At 43.1% G+C, this 22442-nt stretch overlaps 1 protein-coding gene across 1 annotated transcript in view; it reads left to right on the forward strand.

Annotated features, from left to right (window-relative positions):
• IRS1 (insulin receptor substrate 1) overlaps positions 1–22442 on the forward strand; it is a 54281-nt gene that overhangs the window by 26607 nt on the left and 5232 nt on the right. The gene's annotated exons all lie outside the window — the stretch shown is intronic.

Below are 22442 nucleotides of genomic sequence, written 5' to 3' on the forward strand. Positions count from 1 at the left end.
TGCCCTAGCAAGGCTAAAATGTCATCACCTACGTGCCTAGGTCTTTCATACGTGTGTTGATTGTCTGTAAGGACAAGCCCAAGAATAGCTCTGTGGTTCCTTCTATAGACTCTTGGCAACCTATGTTACTTTTACCTAATCTTCCTTAGAGCTAGTTGCTCCTGATTACACTCCAGCTGTTCCTGGTTCAGCTTTATTTTCCTCTTCGGTCACTGAGTCACTGAACTTGGATCTCCCTGAAGTCAGGATCCACATACTGCATTGCTAGTGACTGTCCTTGGCAAGGCAAGGGTAGTGGCCTTACTTGTTTTCAGTTTTGCTGTCTGGCATAGCTCTTTTCTGTTTGTGCTCTGAGGACTGTCATCATCGGCGTGTCTTTAGTGCTTGCAGTAGGATAGGACTGTGCCCTCACAGAGTTAGTCAGTGCTAGCTGTCATGTTGACATTATAGGATTCCATTACCAGTTACTTGTTGATGGTTGTCTCTTCAGTTGCATGAAACAATACTGAAGTACCCTGAGCTTAGTTATATGGACCGTATTGACCCTGAGCAGTCATGTGATGAAAGTATTACATCGTTGTTTTTGGAGAATGGGTTCCAGAGAGTGCCAGGGAGAATAGAAATTTTAGTAAAATTTCAAGGGCATTCAGATTGGTTTTTATAACATACAGTTCTAATTTCAAATGGTTTTTAGAGTTGGCAAATTAATTATACTTGTTGCCGTCTTGGTAGCTGTTGTAGTATGCAAAGAACTAAGTTTTTGAGTAGCTCCCTAGGTTTAGTTAATTTTTTTACTTACAACACACACACACACACACACACACACACACACACACACACACACACACACATATGGCTGGGTGAATGTATGCATGTGTGTGGATACATGTACATGTACACATATGCCTATTTATGTACCTATAGAAGTCAAAGGTTGAGTCCATCATGGTGGCACACACCTTTAATCCCAGCACTCAGGGAGGCAGAGGCAGGTGGATCTCTGTGAGGTCCAGGCCAGCCTGGTCTACAAAGTGAGTCCAGGGCAACCAGTCTCGAAGTTCGAAACCTTCTCTCGAAAAACCAAAACCAAAAAGAGGAAATGGAAGAAGAAGGAGGAGGAGGAAGAGGAGGAAGAGTAGAAGGAGGAGAAAAAGGAGAAGAAAAAGAAGAAGAAAAAGCAGCAGCCAGAGGTTGACCTCATGCATCCTCTTCTACTGTTCTTCACCTTGTATTTGTTTGTTTGTTTCATTGCCTTTTTTGAGTCAGTGTCTCTCATTGGCCTGGACCTCACAGATTCAGCTAGTTGACTAGTGAGCCCATGGCATCTTCTTGGTTTGGCCTCCTTGCTCTGGGATTACAGGTCCATACTGTCATGCCATACTTATTCCGTAGGTGCTGGCGAGTCAGTCCCAGACAGCCAGCCCATTACTGACTTAGTTATCTTCACCGCCCCGGGTTTGCTTTGTTTTCATCTTTCCAATTGCTACTACTTTATTATTTAGTATTTCATCGCTTATATCATAAAATCTATTTATTTCAATGTAGTCAGTATATATCAATAAATACCAAAAGGAACACAGTTTCAGAAAGAACTGCACGAGAAATCAAATGCTGTAAAGGGAGAGAGAAAGGGTAGGGTGGGCTGTTTTTGAGAGAGAAGGCAGTGTTTGGGGGGAAAATGTGTGTGGTTAAGCCGAGGAGAGAGACACATGACTCTTCTCCAGTCCCCCCGGAGGCAATAGTAATGGCAGAAGGGTGCAGTGGGAAGTTTTGGCTTTTCCCAGGACATCTGGAGGAGCAGGAGTAACAGAAGGAGTGGACTAACAGACTTGAACCAGGCCTTGGAGAGACTGTGGAACCACTGGAAGTTGGGTTTTGTTCAAATTATGATGCAGGAGGTTAGCAAACGTGCCAGGACCACCCACTATGCCACCAGGTGCTCTGCTGAATCTGTTATTCTCTGGGTCTTTGTGTTGGCACAGCCCATGTGCTGGGATCTCCTAGATGTAAGCTAAACCCCCACCCCCTTTTCCATCCTAGATTACCATAGATTCATTCCTAGGACCAGCCAGGCATATCCTCGGGGTGCTGTAGCCCCTGAAATGCCCATTGGTCAACCCAGGCCTCTTGAGAGTTGCCAGTAGAGTTTGGTCTTATATATCCTAGCCTACCTGGACCCTGGGCTCCCCACCACTCAGAAGCGACTCCATACATACTTGCAAGACCTACCTGCTCTGGTTTCTTCAGGCCTGGTTCTCGAAAGAATAGCCAGGTCTTTCCTTCTGATATCAGACCTTTGTTTTAATCCTCCAAAAAATTTTCCTGCTATAAATAATTTGACCCATTTTTTTTTTTTTTTACTATCTCCTGAATTGGTTCTTTTTGTTCTGGAGTCCGCGTCACCTGGTGTGACCCGTTCACTTCCTGGCCTGTTTTTACCGTGTGCCAGGACTTCAGCACTCGTTTTTATTGGACGTGGTTGTTAGGTTATGAGATCCAAACTTAGCCTCACTGATAACACCTGGCTACCAGTTGACTGGCACCGTGTAGAAGGCTCATTATGTTTTAGGAAGTACAGTGGTAGTTCATTTGAATCCTTTAATCTTCCTGTGTGCTGGATAATAGGCTGCTTCAACACCTACATTTCAAAGCTTTTTTTTTTTTTTAAATATTTTAAGCCCACAGAAGATATATGTAGCACCAATTAGGTATAATGGGGTTGCTTTAAATGTTACTGGTCCCCCTCTCTCTTTCTTTCTGACTCCCTTTCTCTGCATCCCTCTGTCTCTCTGTCTGTCTGTCTGTCTGTCTGTCTCTCTCTCTCTCTCTCTCTCTCTCTCTCTCTCTCAAATCCTGATATCCACAATTCCCTGGAAAGTTATGTTGGTTGAATTAGCTTTCAGTGGCTCTGTCTTTAGGTGCTAATTTGGTGACTATTCCTGCTTTGAACTGCCGTAGACAGCTGGTGGTAGTAGTTTCAGGGAGGCACGCTCGAGGGTGATGAAACCAAATCCTACCATATGGTGGGAGGGGAGGGGAGAGAGTGATCTTCGTTATCTGAACTCCTGCAATGATGAGGATCTAGCAGGGAAGCAGATATAAAAATATTCACTAACGAACTAAGCACCTGTAAACTCCCCCGGCTTCGAAGCTTAATGCATGGCATCTATTCCCCCATCCCTTTGGTTCAGTGTGAAATGTACGCTTGTTCTGAAAACCTACCACACTGAATATAGTAAGCGAAAGTGACATTGGAGAATCATGAGTCTCATGAGTCGTGGCAAGTACGGCACCAGCACAGTCAGATGAAGCAATGGGGAGGCCCAAAGATGGTGGCCACTCTAGTGCTTCTGGCACTTGAGAAAACAAGGAGCACTGGGAAACTAACAAAGAAAACTGATCAAACTCTTGAGTGGTTCTGTGGAAATGTTCTTCTCTTTGACTGCCCTAGGAGAACCAGACAAGAAATCAAAAGTGAAACATGATGGGAAAATAATCCAAAAAGTGAACATTTGTCATTTGTTGATACTTTGTTCACCCCCCCCCCCCCGAATGCTGTGAGGAGCAGCAGTAAAACTTATATCATGTTAAGCATAAGATAACATAGCTATTTCCCATGTCTTTCATCTTTATTTTCCAATGTAACTTTCCAATTGAATCCATCTTAGCATAAACGCTGGGCCCACATTTCTAACGGGGTTAATTTTTTTTTTTTTTAGCACAGCTCCAGTCTGGTTCCAGGCTTTCCCCTTGAGGTACATACCACCTGTTATCCTGATGAGGTGGCTGAGCAGGGTCTTCGGCAGGTCTTGCCTTTTTCTCTCCACACTCTACAGAGTACCTATAGAGTTCTCTGAGTCATTTGTTGAGCAAGCAGATGGCAAAGCCCCACGGAGCCTTCACTTTTAGGAATTTACAGAGGATCGCTAGTGACCACAAAGTTGTTTTGGAAAGCTTCCATAGATACACAGGGATATTACCCAAGGTTGTCGAAAACCCACGTAAATTGCTCGTTTCCCACAGGTTCTTAGTAACAATTCTCCCAGGCCCTGATGGCTGTATGTGGTTCAGATACCCAGAGAAGATAGAACAGAGAACATTCTCAGACAAAGTAGGTTGACAACAAAAGCCATTCATTATGAGTTTGCTCTTCATTGGGCAATGGAAATCTAAAGGCGTGATCTCATGTCTGATTCCCATTTCAACTCAGCTGGAGGTCCAGAGGGAGGTGATTTGGAGCAAATCCTTTTCTAAGAAAGAAATAGGAATTGATGAAGTTGTAGGTGAGTTGGCAGAGTTGGAAATGTAATTCAAGAAGTTGGAAATGCAGTCATAAGCAGATCTTGGGTCAGGTGGGAATTAATAAAAAATCATTTGCGTGGTAGAGTTCTACCTACTGGATTGATGACATTCCTTGAGCTTCATGTGCCTTTATTCTGTTATGAGCATCTTACACATAGCATTTAGACCATGACACTGCAGCCCAACAGGCAATAAATGGTCCTAGTATTCACCTCTAGAAGTTGATGCTACAGAGGCCTATCATTTTGATCTGTGTAACTTCGTTTTCTTCGGTTGGTAACCCCTTTCTCATTCTCTCTTTATTACCTACAATTACCTACAATTTTCAGTTAATCTATTATCTACATTATTATCTAAAAAATTCTAGCGTTCAAATTTAGAACTCAAATCATATACAATTTAATTTAATTGGGAGGAAGAGCAATACTCTTTGCAGTTTCACATAGGGTTTACTCAGTTAAAGGTCAAATAAGAAGTAAACATTTTAAGTACAAGTGACTGTTGACTAGGGTGGGGAAGGTGGCTGGGAAGAATTACATAAAAAGTATCCATCGTGTAGTATGGTTGTGAGGTACAGTTCTTGGAGATTAGTATAGAATGCCTAAATAAAACCTGTAATTGCAGCTGGGCTTGGTGGCGCACACCTTTAATCCCAGCACTGGGGAGGCAGAGGTGGGTGAATCTCTGTGTTTCAGGCCAGCCTGGTCTACAGAGGGAGTTCCAGGACAGCCAGAGCTATAGAGAGAAACCCCATCTCAAAAAACCAAAACCGAAAACCAAAACCAAATTAGCATGGCCTGTGTATGGCACAACTTTGTGGCATAGTCGATATTGACACACACAAGGTACACACAGCATTCCCTGAACTTGTGTGGTCAAAACTTCAGTTACAGCAATAGTTAGATTTAAAATACTGAAGTGCATCCCAAAGCAATTATGTTGTCAAATACCTAGAGGGCTGGATCTTATTAGTATACTTTGCTCATTAGAACCTATAGTTAAGAATTGAATTGTCTGAGTAGTCACATTCCTGCCCACAGTGAGTTAGGTGGTAAAGCTTGATACTAGATTCCAGTTTGGTGTCTTAAGTTTAACCTAACATCCTGACGTGGTAGGGTTGGTTTTCGCAGAAGCACTGTGGAGAATCTTTACTGAACTGCATGTGTGGGAGTGCTGCCCTGAGAAGGAACAAAGTGTAGCCCTGGGTTTCCCAAGGTTACATTTACAAATTGGCCTCTGCATTATACAATATTTGGGTCCAAGGCTTCTAATGGGGCATGATGAAGGTGGTCCGTTGAACTTCACACAGCCTTGATGGCATGTTTTGAATCTTTGTTCTTGCAGTATCTTCCAACAACAACAACAACAACAACAACAACAAAACAGCATTCGGTAGCTGATAATGTTTCAGCTTTTAAAAAAAAGCACGTGTCCTTACCAGCATTATCTGAACATGAATAGAAGTGGGTGCTAGGGGATTAAATGTTTGACCATGTGCATGCATGAATAAAACTGCTTGCCCTCTTATGTACGCAAGGTTTTGCCAACTGTGTACTTTTGTGGAGGCGGAGGAGTGAGGGTTTCCTCCAACGTGGAAACATTCCAGATGGACAAGAGTGTAAATGCCAGGTTACATTTTTAGGGGCTTACTAATGGAGCCACAGGAGATTAGGAGGTTAAAAAAAAAAGCGTGGCTGTGGGTATTTGTAGAGATGTGTGGACTGGATCAGATTTGCTCTCTGTGAGGTGTAGTTTATTGACATTTTATAATTTAATTAGGTATTTTCAACTCTCACTAAGAACTAGAAAGAGGATTCTTAAGGCTGGCTTTTATTGGAATAATATTTCATGCAACCTCTTGGTAAAGCCAGGTATTGAATCTCAGTTTTATAATTGATTTTTAGTCTTGTGGAAAAAAAGTGTAAAATAAAGCAAAGCAAATTAATTGGTGCACATGAATTAGAATTCTCGTCTGGAGGATAGGTGAGCTTCCTCCTGCCTTTCCTTTTAGCAGACTTCTGGTTGTATTTTCATGGCTTTGTTATTCACTGTCTTTTTTTTTTTTAACTTTTATTGTGACTTTTAGCATCCCTGGGTTTTCTATGAAGGATGATACAGGTTTTAAATTGTATCCAAATATTTTTCTTTTATTTGTCTTCATTAGAATTTTGAAACATGTTTCTACCTTACTCTTTATTCATTTAAAAACTACTTTTGAGAGTATATCTCTACTCGGATCCTGACCTTTCCCGTTTGCTTCCCTTGGCTTTAGTGAGGACAAGTGTTTCCTCCCATGCCAGCATACCATGCCATAGGAAGTAGTAGATTTCAGAATGTGCCTTGAGTCTGCAGCTGTTTGGTAGTTGATGGCTCAGAACATTTGCCAGCTGCTGTGGTCCTGCCGTATTTTGTTGGAGCTGAGCCAAAGCCCTTGAAGGTTGAGGTTCCAGAAGCCAGCACGTATGTGTCCTTTTATTAAATGCCAGTGGTATGTTTAGAGATTTGTTTGCTGAAATGCCCCTTTAGCACTTTTCTCTGAACAAAACATTTCGTTGTGCAGGAAGCACCTTTCCACTGATGAGCATCACAGGGCAAAAACGTAGCAGTTGTATGTCACAGTTACATCCGTTCGCATTTGGAACCATCTTTCAGAACCCACGTGGGTACCTAACAAATATTACTTGGTAGTTGTAATATTTATTTGTGCTCTGAGCCTGCATAATTCCCCTCCAAAACTGCTGTTTTGGACTGTGGGGCTTTTTATTTTTTAAAAATTGTACTTCATTGGGCGTCTTAAGTCATACTTTGGCACAGACCAAAGGGAATGTGTAATTGCAGGGCATGTCTTATCCCACAATATCTAGATGAAATCATTTGTGATGTGGAAGGAACATTTTTGTTAGAAGATCTTATAAAACCTCTTCAAAGATAATATTGGCATGTTGTCTGTCAAGCCTTAAAAGGTCCTTTTTTTTTTTTGTCTATTTTAGAAGTCTATGACTGGATTGTGTCCTACTTAGTTATTTATGAGGTTTTAAGCATTCGTGTCTGATCAATTCATCTCAGCCCTCTCCACTACCTTCCCATCACTATGCCCTTTATGTTTCAATTTTACTTTTACACTGGAATAGAATTTAGATGTATGTCTTAGAAAATGCTGTATGTCATCCCAGATTCTTAGAGGCCAAAGTCGTAGTCTGATTGGCTTGAGTTATTTCTGTGTGATATCAAAGCCCAGTAACTTAGTGTGTGAAATTTGCAACAAGTCAGAACATTCCTACGAAGACTTTTACCCTTCCCGGATTCCAAATGAAGACAACTGTAAAACTGAGAAAGCATTTAGGTTCAAAGGTAAGACAGTATTTTCTTTAAACACTTGAAAGAAAAGATATTGGTTAAGTTTTTCCTTTTAAAAGGATTGGAGTGTTTGGTTTTGACCGAAAGCTGATGGAAGCATTGGTTTTTATGTTTCATCAGCAACAACAACAAATGTAAAAAAAATAGTTTTATATCTCTTCTACTTTTCTGAGAATTATTTTAGATGATCTCTTCGACAACAAAACCTTTGATCTGTAAGGCATTTGTTCACCAGCTCCATGGTGAGAGAAACAAAAGAGCTCTCGTATATGAATTGGAAACAGGGAGGATGGTGGATCTCAAACTATGTTGGTGAAAACCTAGGGAAGTTGAAAGAATGCATTAAAGTGAAAGGGAAAAGAAAATTTGAGGGGAAGGGAGAGGGAGAAAGAAAGTAGAGGATGAGGTGTGCCAGGTAATGTGTGATCTTACCTTAGATATACCTAGACCACTCCACCTCTGCACCGGCCTACTTTCTTTCTATTTTCCATTTTCCTCAGACTCAGACCAACAAGTAATTCTCTTGACATCTAAATATTATGTCAGTTTAAACATTTTTGATCTGTTCTTTTCTTTCCTAAGCCACTTGAGGAATTTGAAAATAAACCAAGCATGGTGTTTTCAATGAAAGCATAGCTTTTTCTGTAAACTTTATTTTTAAATAAAATTTCTAGCCTAATGCATGTAATGCGTAATATATGCCAGTGAGTGTGGAGGACCGTGGCTATTGGTTATTTTTCTTTATAAGGCTCTATCTTGCTTTTTCAGACAAGATCTCTCACTGAGCAGGATGTTTATTGACTCTGGCTGGCCAGCAAGTCCTAGGGATCCTCCTGCCTCTGCCTCCTCAGTGCTGAAATTGCAGGTGCACAGTGCTATACTGCTTTACTAGGCCTTGGAGATCCAAACTCAGGGTTTCATGTTTGTGTACCAAACGCCTTACAGTGTTGACTCATTTCCCTGGCCTCCCGAGAGCAGCTTTCTTGTTAGATTAGTGTTCTCATGCTCAAAGGCAAGAATTTTAACAAGAAGAAAAGAGGTTGTTGGTGGGAGGCCACCCAGTTTTCTAAACCTGATCGTCTGCAGTGGGCTAAGCTATATTTATGGGTGGTACTAGTTGAAATAATATATTAAAGTGAAAGGAAGAAGAGTTGAGGGGAAGAACAGGGAAAAGGGTTGAGGACAAAAACAGGGAAGAGGGAGGGGATGAGAAGATGGTGTGCTTAACCCACATCACCCCACCCTTGCAACAGGCTTTCAAGCCAGGCTGGCCTCAAGCTTGAGTTGCTGAGAATGGCTCTGAGTTTCTAATTCTCTCATCCCCACCTTAGAGCTGGGATTACAGGCATGCACTACCGGATCCCATTTATATGGTGCTAAGGATCAACCTTGGGGCCTCATGTATGCTAAGCAACTGAGTTCCAGTCCCAGCCCTCACTCACACCTTAGACCTGAAAAAAAAAAAAGCCTCTTCTGTTATCTGTTGGAGGATAGAACTTACTTCGTTATTTTAACAGCGTCGTAGGTAATTTTTTAACTTTTCTGCAGAAGGAGATGACTAGCACGCTTAATTATAGGCCTCCATTTGTGCCATTCAGTTCAGTTGCTGCCGACTCTGTATAAACTTGGCCCTGTTTATATGTAAACTGTGTAGTGGTTTAAAGCCAACGTCACTGTTTTCCTCTGCTTCAGGCACAGCATGTTTTGATCTACACAGGGAGTATTTTTAAAAACTGGATGTCTAAGAATGTAAACAATCGGGAGGAGAGATGCAGCTGTTTATAGTTTACTTTTTAATCTTATGTTCCTTTGTGGCCTCTTAACGGCAAAGGACTTTTATTTACCTATTATAGTGTATGGTTCATGACTATATAAGTATAGTTTTTCTGCTTTTTATATAGCTTTCTAAATAAAGGAGAGAGGGACTGAAGGAAAACTTCTGGATAAAAATATCCCCGATGCTGGGCATGGTGGCGCACGCCTTTAATCCCAGCACTCGGGAAGCAGAGGCAGGTGGTTCTCTGTGAGTTAAAGGCCAGCCTGGTCTACAAAGTGAGTCTAGGACAGCCAAGGCTGAGCAGAGAAACCCTGTCTCTCAAACAAACAAAAAAAACAAAAAACCAAAACCAAACAAACAACAACAAACAAACAAACAAAAAAATATCCCCAAGTCCCCTAGGTCTTGACCAGAAGCAGTAGGGCAGCATAGCTGGGCCACTGTAGAGGGAAAAGGATTCTATCTTACAGGGGCCACAACTGTCAGCCCCGTTCTTTACCTTTGAGCCTCCTTGTGTTTGTTGGCGTCTGGTGTCTGCCACTGTCTAGACTCTACCAGAAATGAGGGGTGGGGGGGGGTGTGTTGTCAGTGTTTCTCCCCCACTGCCCAGGGAGAACACATAAGAAGGGATAAAAGCATGCCTCCTCACTGATGGCAATCTCTTTTGCAGCCGCTTTCCAGCAGGGAAGGTATTTCTGATATGTAGGTGCCTCTGAGGTGGACTGTTGTTTTAGTTGCTGTTTATCAGTGTGGCCTTTCAGCATGTCATTTCTCATTACCCTCTGTAAACACAAAGCGTACCCTTGGTTTCCTTTTATAAAAATAACTTTGTATATTGCAGTGGACTCTGTTTAGATGAAAGCTTTAACCATACTTCCACCCATGCTTTTTATAGCATTGTCTATGAGTGTGTGGCTAAAAGCATGGGATTTGCATTCCAGCCGCCCCAGATCCAGGCAGGGAGATCTTGAGGATTCTTGCTCACTTTTTTCTAATCCTTCTTTTACTTGTTTTAAAAACAAGAGCAACAGTATAATCTCAGTGTTGTTGTAAGGATTAAATGAAATATTGTACATTAAGATCTTCAGTATAGCTTGCGTGTAACTGCTCGCTACAGCGTTTAACATGGATGGAGACTCTAAATTGCTTTATATGTGTTTATGGGCAGGGCTGGGTTACCCTTTGACCCACTTTCCAGGATGGGAGGGAGTAAGATACAAGTGTAATTTGAAAACAATCCTCATCAGTGTTAAAAGTGCTTTATTTTCTTAATTGGGATGCACGGTTTGTAGCATTGAAAAGCCGGCTGAATTTGTAATATTTTTAAGAATCCTATTAAATTGAAATGACACTTGATGGCGGGGGAGGACTGCTGAGAATCAAGCAACAGGGCCTCTTATAGGCCAGTTGAATAACTATTCATTAGCCACACCCCAAACAAATCCCTGCCTTCAATTACTGCCAGCTCAGGGGATCTCTTTCCCAAAATTTGAAGTCCGTTACCTTTACTTTAGCTGAAATAATTTAACCTTAATCAAATGGCATGGGCCTTAGGATAAGTGAATCTGTACCTAAAGATTTTCCTGTAATACTCTTGTGTAGGCAAAAAACACAGTTAAATGGTTAGCTGTACGAGAAACATTAGAAAAAAAAAAAACAGACTAGCAAGGGTATTAACCCACTGCAAGCTTATTTCCAGCCTCAAGAGATTCTGTTTCACGACACAGTTGGAGCACAGTAGGAGTCCACAGTGCCTAGACATGATTTTGTCTTCTGGATAATGATGCAGAGAAATATTAGTTCTAAAATGGGCGCTGTAGAATATCTCCTGTAGTTTCAGGGCAGTGCAGTCCAAATAGTGGTTCAGTGACGTGCGTGGCAGGCTCAAGGCAAGGAAAGAAGGGCCTTCATACCCAGTGATAAAATGATAAAGGAAAGTGAGGTCTGTTATCATATGGTGTGTGCGACTGTTTTGATGTTGTGATTTTTAGAGGCCTCCCCATTCTGCAAACGTGGGAAACTGCAAAGAAGCAGAAGTTCTTTTCAAATAACTGTCCCTCCCCGTCTCATTCCCCTTTTCACCGGCCCCTCTCTCCCCCCCCCAGATGGTTTCTAGTACCCCCATGTTAATAAATTATGTGCTATCCTTGCTAAATCGCCAAGCTCTGTGCGACTTGGTCTGTAGTTAGGTCCACACTTTCACTAGGAAATCACAGTTTATTGAGACTAATCAGCGGTCTGCAGTCCCACTGGTAAGTGGGGGTCTTGTGGAGCAGTCAATAGCTATGGCTCACACAGAAGGCATCTTGCAGGAGGCTCACATTCCTGTTGTATCCCACAGCCCTGGGTAAAAAAAAAAAAGCATTCTCACTCTGCCCCAACTTGTTAGGAAAATAACTCCGTTGTGAATTGCATCCAGAAGTTTCTGTAGAGGAAGAAAAGGGAATTGTGAATTTAGACTAATTGGATAAACTACCTGTCTTCTAGAGGGAAAAAAAAAACATGATTGAGGAAACAGGACACAGCTCAAGTGAAGATGTAAGCAAGCTTACTAACTCTGAAAAGGGTCTAGATATGCAAAGAGGTGTTTTGAGACTCTAAAGTGCCATGACAATGGCAGGTTCTAAAAGTAGGAAGTTCTCAGAGTAAGAAATGTCAAGGCAAGAGCCTCACAAGTCCCGGAAGCAGCCAGCCAGTGAACAAACCCATTTTGACCCCATTCTTCAGCTGGAGGCTTCAGCCCCAGGGCATAATTTCTCCAGCAGCGTTGAGATTTTGGTACCAGATAGTTCTTTGTGCAGTTGACTGTTCTGTCTATGGTGGGGTGTTTAGCAGCAGTTGTATCCTCTACCCGTGAGACATTCATAGCACTCCTGCTACTATAGATACCCTGAATTGAAGGCGACAGAAGTGTCTGTTACCACATGTCCCCCATGAGATAGAATTCTTCCCATCAACCCTATATGAGAACATTGGTCTAGATATTAAGCAAAAGGCTTGGGGACAAGAAGGTGTCTATCTACAGAGAGATGGCATCAGCCTCAAGTGCATGTTGGAGCTGAAGTACAGATGCCCCCTTGTGTGGACATCAGTGATCTTGAAGGTGACCACACTTCTCTTTCCTGTCACTGTGAGTTGCTCTCTTAGCTTGGGGCCTTCTAATAGAGCAGGTGGCTGTACAATAGTCCCTCATCTAATCACTATGACAGATCACCTGAAAGAAATAAGGGAAGTCAAATTTAATCTGATTTATGGCTCCGGGGTCCATCATGGCGAAGAAGGCAAGGTGGCAGAAGTGGCTCGTGACTGTGGCAGTGGACAGGGATGAGTGGCTGGTTACACTGTGACGGTAGTCAGAATGGGTCAGTGGTCAGGAAGCACAGAGACACATGCAGGAGAGGGGGTCACACTAACACCCCCAAGGCTCTTCTCCTATTGACCCGCTCCTTCCAGATAGACTTACTTCCTAAGACACTATAACCTCCCAACATACTGTTACCGTCTTGAGAGCGAGCGTCCAAATGCCAGCCTGTGGAGAACATTCCCTATTCAAACCGTAACAGTGGCTAAACAAGACTTGCCTCGCTGTCACAATTCTGGGGCCCAGAGAAGTCAAGATCAAGAGATTCCTGATCTCTTGTCTCCTGAGCCCTCCTTCCTGGTTTGCTGGTGGCCTTCAGGACACAATAGATGGCAAACTCTTGTGTCTTGTATAGGTGTCATTATTCCTTTGCCTTCGTGATTTAGTGACAATCCCAAGGCTCCCTGGTCAGCCAAAGCTCAGGATATAGAGAAAGGCTGTCTCCAAAAACCACAAAGGACATGGGGTGCCTGAGGAATGGCACAAAGTTGATCTCCAGCCTACACATCCATGTATGTGTCACACACACACACACACACACACACACACACACACACACACACACACATACACATTGGGGGTGGGGGTTGGGGTGTCTAGAGTCTAGAGTCAAGTGGAAGTGAGCCTTGAAAGATGAAAACAAAAGGTGCATGACCTTTGGGGTTAGCAAGTGAAAGGTCACCACCATGCCAGGGGAGAGGATTTTGCTTCTTTGTGTGAGACAATGAAGAGCTGTTTGCCTTCAGTCAGGAATCCATACCAGAGTCTTCTTCAAAGGCCTGAGAGTTGCAGGCAGCCATGTGTGCATTATCAACTCCTCTCAGATTATCTTTCAAAATTTCCCCCCTTACTCCCCCCCCCCCCCCCAGCTGCCATTGGTTAGACTTGATTGCATCTGGCATCCACTTCAGCTTTTCAAGTTGCTCAGGCAGCCCTGACTGGTCAGGTTACTATCCTGTTTAGTCCTTGCAGATGAGAGACTGGAGGAAGGAATTTAGGAGCCTAAGCCACCCAGCCCCTCCCCCACAATGATGCACACGCTTTAGGTACTAGAAACAGCGCACTAGGAACACCACAGTGAGCACCCCTCTAAAGAGTGTCCGAGTAGTTTCTTTGTGAACGTTTTCATTATCAGACTTAGAAAGGGGTGAGAGGCCTTCCAGCTTCTAATTTCTTCAAGAAGCAGAATTGGCCTTTTCATGCATGGTGTTTTTCCGGAGATGGCATTCATTTAAGACCTCAAATGAGTGTATTGTCTCTCTATTTTAACTCCTGCTGTGCCCTGGTCCTATACAAAAGCATACCACAGGGTGTATTGTGAGCTTCCCCACTGCCATCTACCCCTTTCTTTTCTGTTCTGTTATTATTCTCCGTGCCGTCTCTCCTCCACTGTACCTGCAATGTCTCCTCCTAAGCTGTATCCAGCCTGTGGCCGCAGTGTGGCCTGTGGCCCCATTTGTGCTCACTAGTTCCTTAAGCTATTGCTGGTTTATTTTCAGGTATCAGGAGGATATCTGAGTGCCAAAGATTTCTAGTTCTTAAGTCAGGAGTTACAAAAGAACCACTGATTCCAGACCTCTATGGCATGCATAATACAAAAACTTCTATGGCATGCATAATGAGAGAATTTCATGTATCACCTCAGTAGATCTCCATGACAATCCTACACAGTGGTTGTTGTTATTCCATGTTGTAGATGAAAATATTAAACTCCAGGAGTGTGAGTAACTTGCCTAAAAGTACAGAGCACAGGACAGCTAGAGAGGAGGTCATAGAACTTGCCTTAGTTTTCATTCACAATTGAATTTGTGAATGAGTTTGGAGTTAGACAAAATGACCAGCTATTAAAAAGCATTAGAGCTCTGTGATAGCTCAATTTTCATTCTCAGAGTAACCGTTTGCAACTTGGCGTTCCCAAAATACATTTTCGAATGCGTTCTGATATAGGCTACTTATCTATCACTGGAGGAGTGGCAATCCAGGGTGTATTAGTTAATACTGTCAACTTGACCCCACCTAGAGTCACTTGGGAAGAGAGTGAATTCTCTAGATCCAGCTGGCCTGTGGCCATGTCTCTGAGTATTGTCTTTATCGTTAATTGATGCTGGAAGACCCAGCCCATTGTGGGCAGTACCATTCCCTAGGCAGGGAGTCCTTAAGAAATGAGATGCTGGTTGAGAACAGGCAAGCTAGGACACATGCCTCTGTTTCTTTCTTGACTGTGGATGTAATGTGGCTTGCTTCAAGTGCCTGCCTTCATTTCCCCTCAATGATGGACTGTTGCATGGAACTGTAAGCCAAATAAGGCCCTTTCTCCTCTAAGTTGCTTGTTGGTGTTTTAGCACAGCAGTAGAAATGAATCTAGAATACAGAAGAAGCACACATTACTGCTTGATTGTGAGGGATGTCTGCAGCTTATTTTTGATACAACCCATTTCATAGGAGCCTTAGCTTTGGACTTATGTGGTTGAAAGTGGGTGGCATGTTTTTCTAACTTTTCTTATTATTTGGTTTACATTTGATCTTAGCCAAAAGGCTGAATAGTGATTAGGAGTTTTCTTGTTTAAAATTTAGCCTCATACTCCAAAAACTTTTGCAAGTTGTATTTCCTTAAGAGTTTTTAACTTGAGATCAGTGGGGTTTAATGCATTTGGAAATAATGCCGTATTCTTAGGCATTTTCAATGAGTTTCTGAAAGTGTTCTTTTATTAGTTAGACCCTCCCCCCTTTTTTGGAATGGTTCACTTAATTTCACAGATCAGATTCTCTACAGCATGCTCCTCCCTGCCCCAAAGTCTCCTCCAAGGAAGAAGAGAGATAGGTCAAACAAACTTCTTCCCTGACACTTGACCCGAGGGTTTCCTGGAGATGTTAGTTAGAACTGCATAGTGGGGAAAGAAAGTCTTTTCCTAACACTAACTTCCCAGGAACTGTTGGGAGTGTTTCATTGTTTCCGGGTAGACCAATTTAAACCATGTACGGGGTGGGAATCAGGCCACACTGCTGAGCTACCCTGTGGTTCCTTTATGACCTTCTTGTTGGGTTCCATAGCCATTTCTTGCATTACCAAGATCTTCCATAAAGCCAACCACAACCATCATACCAGGGACTCCGGCTCACATTTGTAGCAATCAGAAAATAGATTAAACAGAGGTTTTTCCTTTTTCTCCAGCTGCCAAAAGTGATGTCAGTCGTGGTAATGATTGTGTTACCTTAGTCCCCTGCAGATCCAGGGCTGTCTGTGTGAATGTCTGTTCTGGGCCCTGTTCTCACGTTGTTATGGAAAATCTGATGACAGTTGGGAAACAACTGGTTATCCGGACACTCACTCACACAGGCAGCCATGGTTTTTGCTTTCTTGGAGCAATCAGACTCCAGGGACAGAGCAGGCATGAGAAACTTATTTAGTGTTTAAGAGCAAAGGAAAGGTTGTAGCAATAGGTCTGCCTCCTTCCCTTTTGTCCAATTACAGAAACTGTGTTGCAAACACTTTTTACTCTCTCTACACCACATTGTAAAGGAAGCCATGATGTAATTTAAGTCCACTGGTTTGTATCCAAGCCAGACTTATAAATTCTGTGTCCTGTATTCTGACCATTACAAACAAAATAAACCAAAAAGTGACGGTGATGTTACAATATAAACCTCAGAACAGGAATGTAATTCCTGTAAGAGAGAATATGCTGTTGGCACAACCCCACCCCCACCCACCACCCGGTGAGTGTGAAAGACTTCCTGCCCTATGGCACTTACGTACTGGAGAGGAATTTTTCCAAGTCTTCCTGCTTTGATTCTGACATATATGTCCACATACATATTCCTTATTTTATTGCTGTGACAAAAACAGCTTAAGGATAGGAAGTTTTATTTAGGGTCACGATTCAGGGATACAGTGGATGTTGGTGAGGAAGTTATGGAGGCAGGAGCTGGAGGCGGCTGGTCATGTGACCTCCTCAGTCCCTTGGCGGAGAGGGATGGATCCTGCCACTCAGCTCTCTTTGTCTTTTTCATTCGCTCTTGGATTCCAAGTCCACATTTAGGGTGGGCCTTCCTACCCTCCATTAGCCTAATCCAGAAGGCTTCTCAGCAGCATTCCCAGATATTTCTCTCGTTGATGATTCTAGATCTGTCAAGTTGACAAAAGTTATTCATTGTAATAATATACAGTAGTGGCAGGAACATTGAAGGCATTTTGATTTTCCGATCTCCAGGGTCACTCTTATGCCATTGATACCCTTTGCTTTATGATCGTCCTTTCCCTTAATTAACTGAAGGAATGCAAAAGTTTTAATTTTATTTTATGTTCATGAGTGTTTTGCCTGCATGATTGTGTACTGTATGCATTCCTGGTGCCCACAGAGGCCAAAAGAGGGTGCTAGATGTCCTGGAATTGGAGTTACAGATGGTTTTGAACTGCCATGTGGGTGCTAGGAGTCAAACTAGGTCCCACAGGAAGAGCACCTAGTCATCGTTTAGCCCTTGGATCTTCTCTTTAGTTTCACTTTAAAATATTTTTGACTTTTATTTAAATTTATTATTGACAGCACACCTTTACTTATTAAGAACTGAACATCTTTGTTTAAATTTCTCTTTGTAATCCTTCGTCATTTTGAGACGTTTCCAATGCCTCATGGAAGCTGAGGAAGGAGGACCCCACAGTGAGGGCAGCGTTCACCCCAGTAGGTCAGAGGACCAAAAGGCTTGATTGCCTCCTTAGTAGATTTCGATTTTTTTCCCCTTCTAATAAAGCTTGTCTTTCTTCATTGGTGGTCTCCTAAAGTCACCAGCCCTGCCAGAAGGTCTTTTGCGGGGACAAAGGAGGAATTGGAGCGAGATGGCCCTCTCACATGTTGGCACTTCATCCTGGATTTTCTCCCTGGCAACTCTGCGCTCCTGAAGGTCTGGCCAGCAACCTTGTTATTTTCATCAGCTCTCTCCATGTGACTGGCACCGGGCACAAGTGCTATTTAAGCAGCTCCATTAAAGCACTGGTTTGGCCTGGTTGGTTACCCTTTGCCATTTAAGACCACGAAACCCAGTCTTGCCAGCTCAGTCTTGGCCAGTTTGAAAAGGAGTTTTCTCTCTTTAGCTTAAAAATGCCTTTCCATTTTCTAACATCCCGTGGTAGCTACGTCAATCCTTCTAACTTCCATTGACTCTAACTGGAAGGCTCTAGAACAGACAGTGCCTTCTCGCTACCTGGTTTCACCTTCTTCCAAAGCTTCAGTTAGCCTTAGTACTTCCTAACTGTGCCTTCTAAAGACTGAGGAGACTCCCTGTGCCCTAACCTTTCGAATCTCTCTGGTCCTAGCTTTCCTTTTCCTTAAGTGGGTGGTTGGCAGGGCTGGCAGAGAGGGCTCTTTAGAGTGTGGCTCGATTCTTGGGTGCTGTCATCTGACTCTGATGTTAGAGTTCAGGATCCCATTAGTAGGCATTTGCCAGTCTATCAAGTTGAGCCGCCCTTCCGTTTCCTCATCTAGGATTGTGCAGTAACCCACGTTATAATTCGGGAATGCCTGTTCATTGCAGGGACCATGATGGCTTTTGCACCTGGTGTGCTTGGTTTTGTTATTCTTTAGTTTACTGGGTTCACTTACTAGATTGAGGAGTGCTTTAAAAAGAGTTTTCTCAGAGTACGTTGTAGATGCCATGTCACTCTGTCAACATTCTAGAAGAGTTTGAAGTGAGTAGTACCAGGAGTCATTGCAGCAGCAGCTGCAGGGAGAAAGCTGGAGCCGTGAATGACAGTGGCATGAACTTGGATGCGATTGCATGAAATGAGAGACCGGTAGCTCTGCAGACCTGAGGAGATGTCTCCCTGGGAGCTGGTAAAGGGCATGCTGTGCAAGCCTAAGGATGTGAGATCGATCCCAAGAGCCCACTTTTAAAAGGTGGGATGGAACAGCTAATCCTAGTGCCGGGAGGCGGAGACAGGAGGATGCCTGAGGCTTGCTGGGCTGCTAATCTAGCTGACTCTGAGAGCTTCAGAATTAGTGAGAGACCCTGGCTTAAGAATATGAAATGAAGAAGTGATAGAAGACAACACCGGATGTTGCTTCCACGGGCATCACAGCCAGGCGTTATAAACAAGGGTTTGTTTGTTTTTTTTCCTTCTATAGATCTTCTCATATTTTATGATGTCCTGTATTGTAACTTCTCTAAAAACACAGAGAGATTTACCTTAAGTGAAACACTGATATGCGGTTTTGGCACAAGTTTTTGCCCTGCAGTAGATTGAACCCAGGAGCTTGTACATGCTCAGAGAATCCTATCTGTCTACTCAGCAGCATTCCCAAACTTTGACTCATTTCTTTAAGTAGAGGGATTTAATTGACAGGAAACTGTCTTGCCAAACCCACAGTGAGATGTCAAGCAGTGATCTCCATGCAGGGAAACTCAGTCCTGCAGTCCTTTTTTAAAAAATGTCACTAGATGAGGGAGGCTTACTTTGTGGCCGCATCTTTGAACCACACTTTACTCCTAAGAGTCAAGACTAGTAACCCTAGTCAGACACTCGTTACTAGATGTCATCGACTGACAACAAGCTTCAAAACATGTGAGCACAAGATGGTAACTAACCCTTATCAATGGCTTTGACTAAAAGTGGGTTGCTGGAAGGGTACAGGTCCACCCGCTGTACTTCTGTTTAAGATGTGCACTGTTTTCAACTTTCACTGTCAAAATTGACAGTAGGCCAAAACAATGTAAAAAGAGGTAAAAGCTGTATTTGTTTTTCAGCTTGAGTAGGCATAGGTTAAGTGGCTACAGTTCCGGAAGATGTAAATTCTTCCTGGGTGCAACAATGCAATAATCCGTTGGACTCAAGTGGCATTGCTCAAGTGTTGACTCATTTGATAATGCTTTAAAAATTACATTTTTCATTTTTCTGGCAGCAGGATTAGGTAGGTTTCATCTTACAAAAAGATACACACAGAAGGGTACAGTAGATACTGGTGTGGTGATGAAATTTTGTCAGAGTGTAATTTCCTGCTACCAAATCTCGTGGCAGGTGCATCGCATTTCTGGGTTCAGAACTGGTTCCCCAGAGATGCAGGTGGAGAGAATGTGTGACAGAACGTCATCGCTTGATATTTGCACAGTGTCGTCTATTGAGGAAACGTGTTGCAGTTTCGTTTTCGGTTTATGCATGGGACCAGTGAGCTCTTAATATTTGGAAAGTAGCATGGCCACATTTGGTATGACTGATTGTTATCTGCCAACTGAGGCTGTGCATATCAAGTACATTGTGTGTACATATGACTGCATCATCTTTTTTTTTAAAAGCTTATTATTGTATCTGTCATTGCATTTGTGTTTGTCAGAGATATTCATTGAATTGAATGATGGAGAGCCTAGTGTGGTTCTTTTTTTCTTTTTTTTTCAAACATATTCCTAAATTACAAACACATGCACATTGAGAGCTTTCCCCTTCTTCTGGTGCAGCGGGTGTTGCAGGCTTTGTCTGTCTAGATGGCAAGAGTGTAGTAATAAGGAAGCGGGAAGATGAGCCTGAGTCCCACGAAGCCCCTGAGAGGTCTGCTGCGAAGTCTGCAGTCTCCCTGATGCATGAGAAGAACCGAGTCTTTGCAGCTTCAGTCTTGATGCTCACTGGCTTTAGATAATAGGTCACAGGGACCCTGCAACCCTGCTTAGTCAGCCCCTTTATTCACCATATTTGGCTAGGAAAGCCTTTTGGCTGTCTCCAAAGATCAAATGTGCTTTCCGGCTGCTATAGAGATCATGGGAAAGACTATGTCTGAGCTTGAGAAGACGGTTGCAGAGAGAAATGGGACCTTGAGAAGGCGTTCCACAAACGCTGGTGCAAACAATGGCGCCATAATGGGAAGAATTGTGCTGCCTCCAAAAGAGCCATGGTGGGGCCGGTTCTCACCGAGGGCCATCTGTTTAAAAGAAAACATCGGTGGCATTACCTGGTAGCTAGCCTTCATGTGCAGTCACAGGTTCACACCATTGTTCGAAGCCAGGCAGGTATGAGCTTCAAACGTCCTCTGTAGCCTTCTGTTCCCTCTCCCCACCTCACCTCCAGCTTTCAGTCTTTCAGTGATTTCCTAAGATGGTGACACAATAAGTGATGCTAGTGGCCGAAGTGTGTGTGCTGGCAAGGATTTACATGAGAAACTTTTAAAAAGCAACATGCTAAGCGTCTGGAAGGAAGGCATTTGATGAAGGTGTATGTTCTACTTTTTTTTTTTTCTATTTCTTGCTTTTTGAACATGCTTATGCAAAATTACAAGGGTGGCACCTGGTCATGCAAAGCAATGTATTTAAGCACACAGCGGGGCCATATTTTCATCTCCCCTCCAAGGGTTCTCTAGTCTCTGCCTTGTACACCGATGCAGCTTGGCACGTGTGATGATAAAACCTGGGTACAGTTTGTTCCCGTCCTGAGCTGTTCGTTCAGCTCTGCTGGAGGAGAGCCAGATATGAAATGAAAAACATGCTATGCCCTTCACTCTGCCACCCGCTCTGCATTGTACATTTGGCAGGTTTTTTTTGTCACACATTGTTTAATATGGTGTGGCCCACCTGACTGATTTTAGGTCCAGAGCTGTGAAGTGTTGTTTAGGTGTCTCGATATCCAAAGAGGAGTTCAGGAAAAGTTAAAAGTAAGTGAGAAGCTTGGAGCTTCGCTGGCGAGTTTCACAGCCCAGCTGGGGCTGTTGAAAGGATGGCCTGGCCCTTTCTCCTCCTGAAGTAAGTCTAGTCTCATCGCAGTTAAAGTGAGAAACCCAGGACACTTTTGTTTGGTTTTGCTATGGCATCTCTGAATCTGTGTTAGTAAGTTAAAAAAAAAAAAGTAGCTTGTCTTTTAGAGGCAGAACTACTATTTTAAAATAAGTAGAAATCTCCTAAAATTAGAGGCTTCCTTTGGTAAATTATCTGAAACACATTATGTAAATAGTTAGTAGATCAGAGTCATAACCAATCTCTTCAAAAGGAGATAGAGGCCAGCCTTGTTGGTACACACCTTCTCTAATCCCAACACTGGAAAGGATGAGGCAGAAAGATCATGAGTTCAAGGACATCCTTGGACTACATAGCAAGACACAGTCTCAAACACAAAACTAGGGAGAGCAGAGGGAGAGAGAAAAGACAAAGTTGCGTTGCTCAGCACTTACACCTGTGAGTTTTAGAAACCATTGTCCACCCTGCGTTTCACCTGTCCCATGATCTTATCTGAGAGCATTGCCTTTGTTAGCCATGGAGTTAGAGAAAGACCTGCTGGGTTGTCCATTGAGGTTTTCACCATGTACCTGCCCTAGATTTGTATATTTAACTCCGTATGCCTTGTAAGGTCTTTGGCAATCCTATACAAATGCATCCTTCTTATGGCCTACCCATTGCTGGTCTCTTACCGTCTGGAGTCTTGTTCTGTCATGTCTTCGATGGCAAGTCTGTGGCGTGCCTGCCCTTTGTTCGGCTCACATTAAGTGCCTGCTATGTGGGAAGCCTTGTACAAACACCAGGGTGACAATCCCTCCTTCCTTTTCTTCCAAACACAGCCAAACGTGTCAGTAAGGTACTTACCTAATGGTCTTAGCTAAAAGCACTCTTCCCTCCTTTGTGCATCTAGAATTTTCCCTCTGTGCACCTGTTGTGAAATTCACTTGTTTGTTTCACATT

The sequence above is a fragment of the Acomys minous genome, assembly GCF_964271855.1.
Source record: "Acomys minous genome assembly, chromosome: 4".
Classification (NCBI taxonomy): Eukaryota; Metazoa; Chordata; class Mammalia; order Rodentia; family Muridae; genus Acomys; species Acomys minous.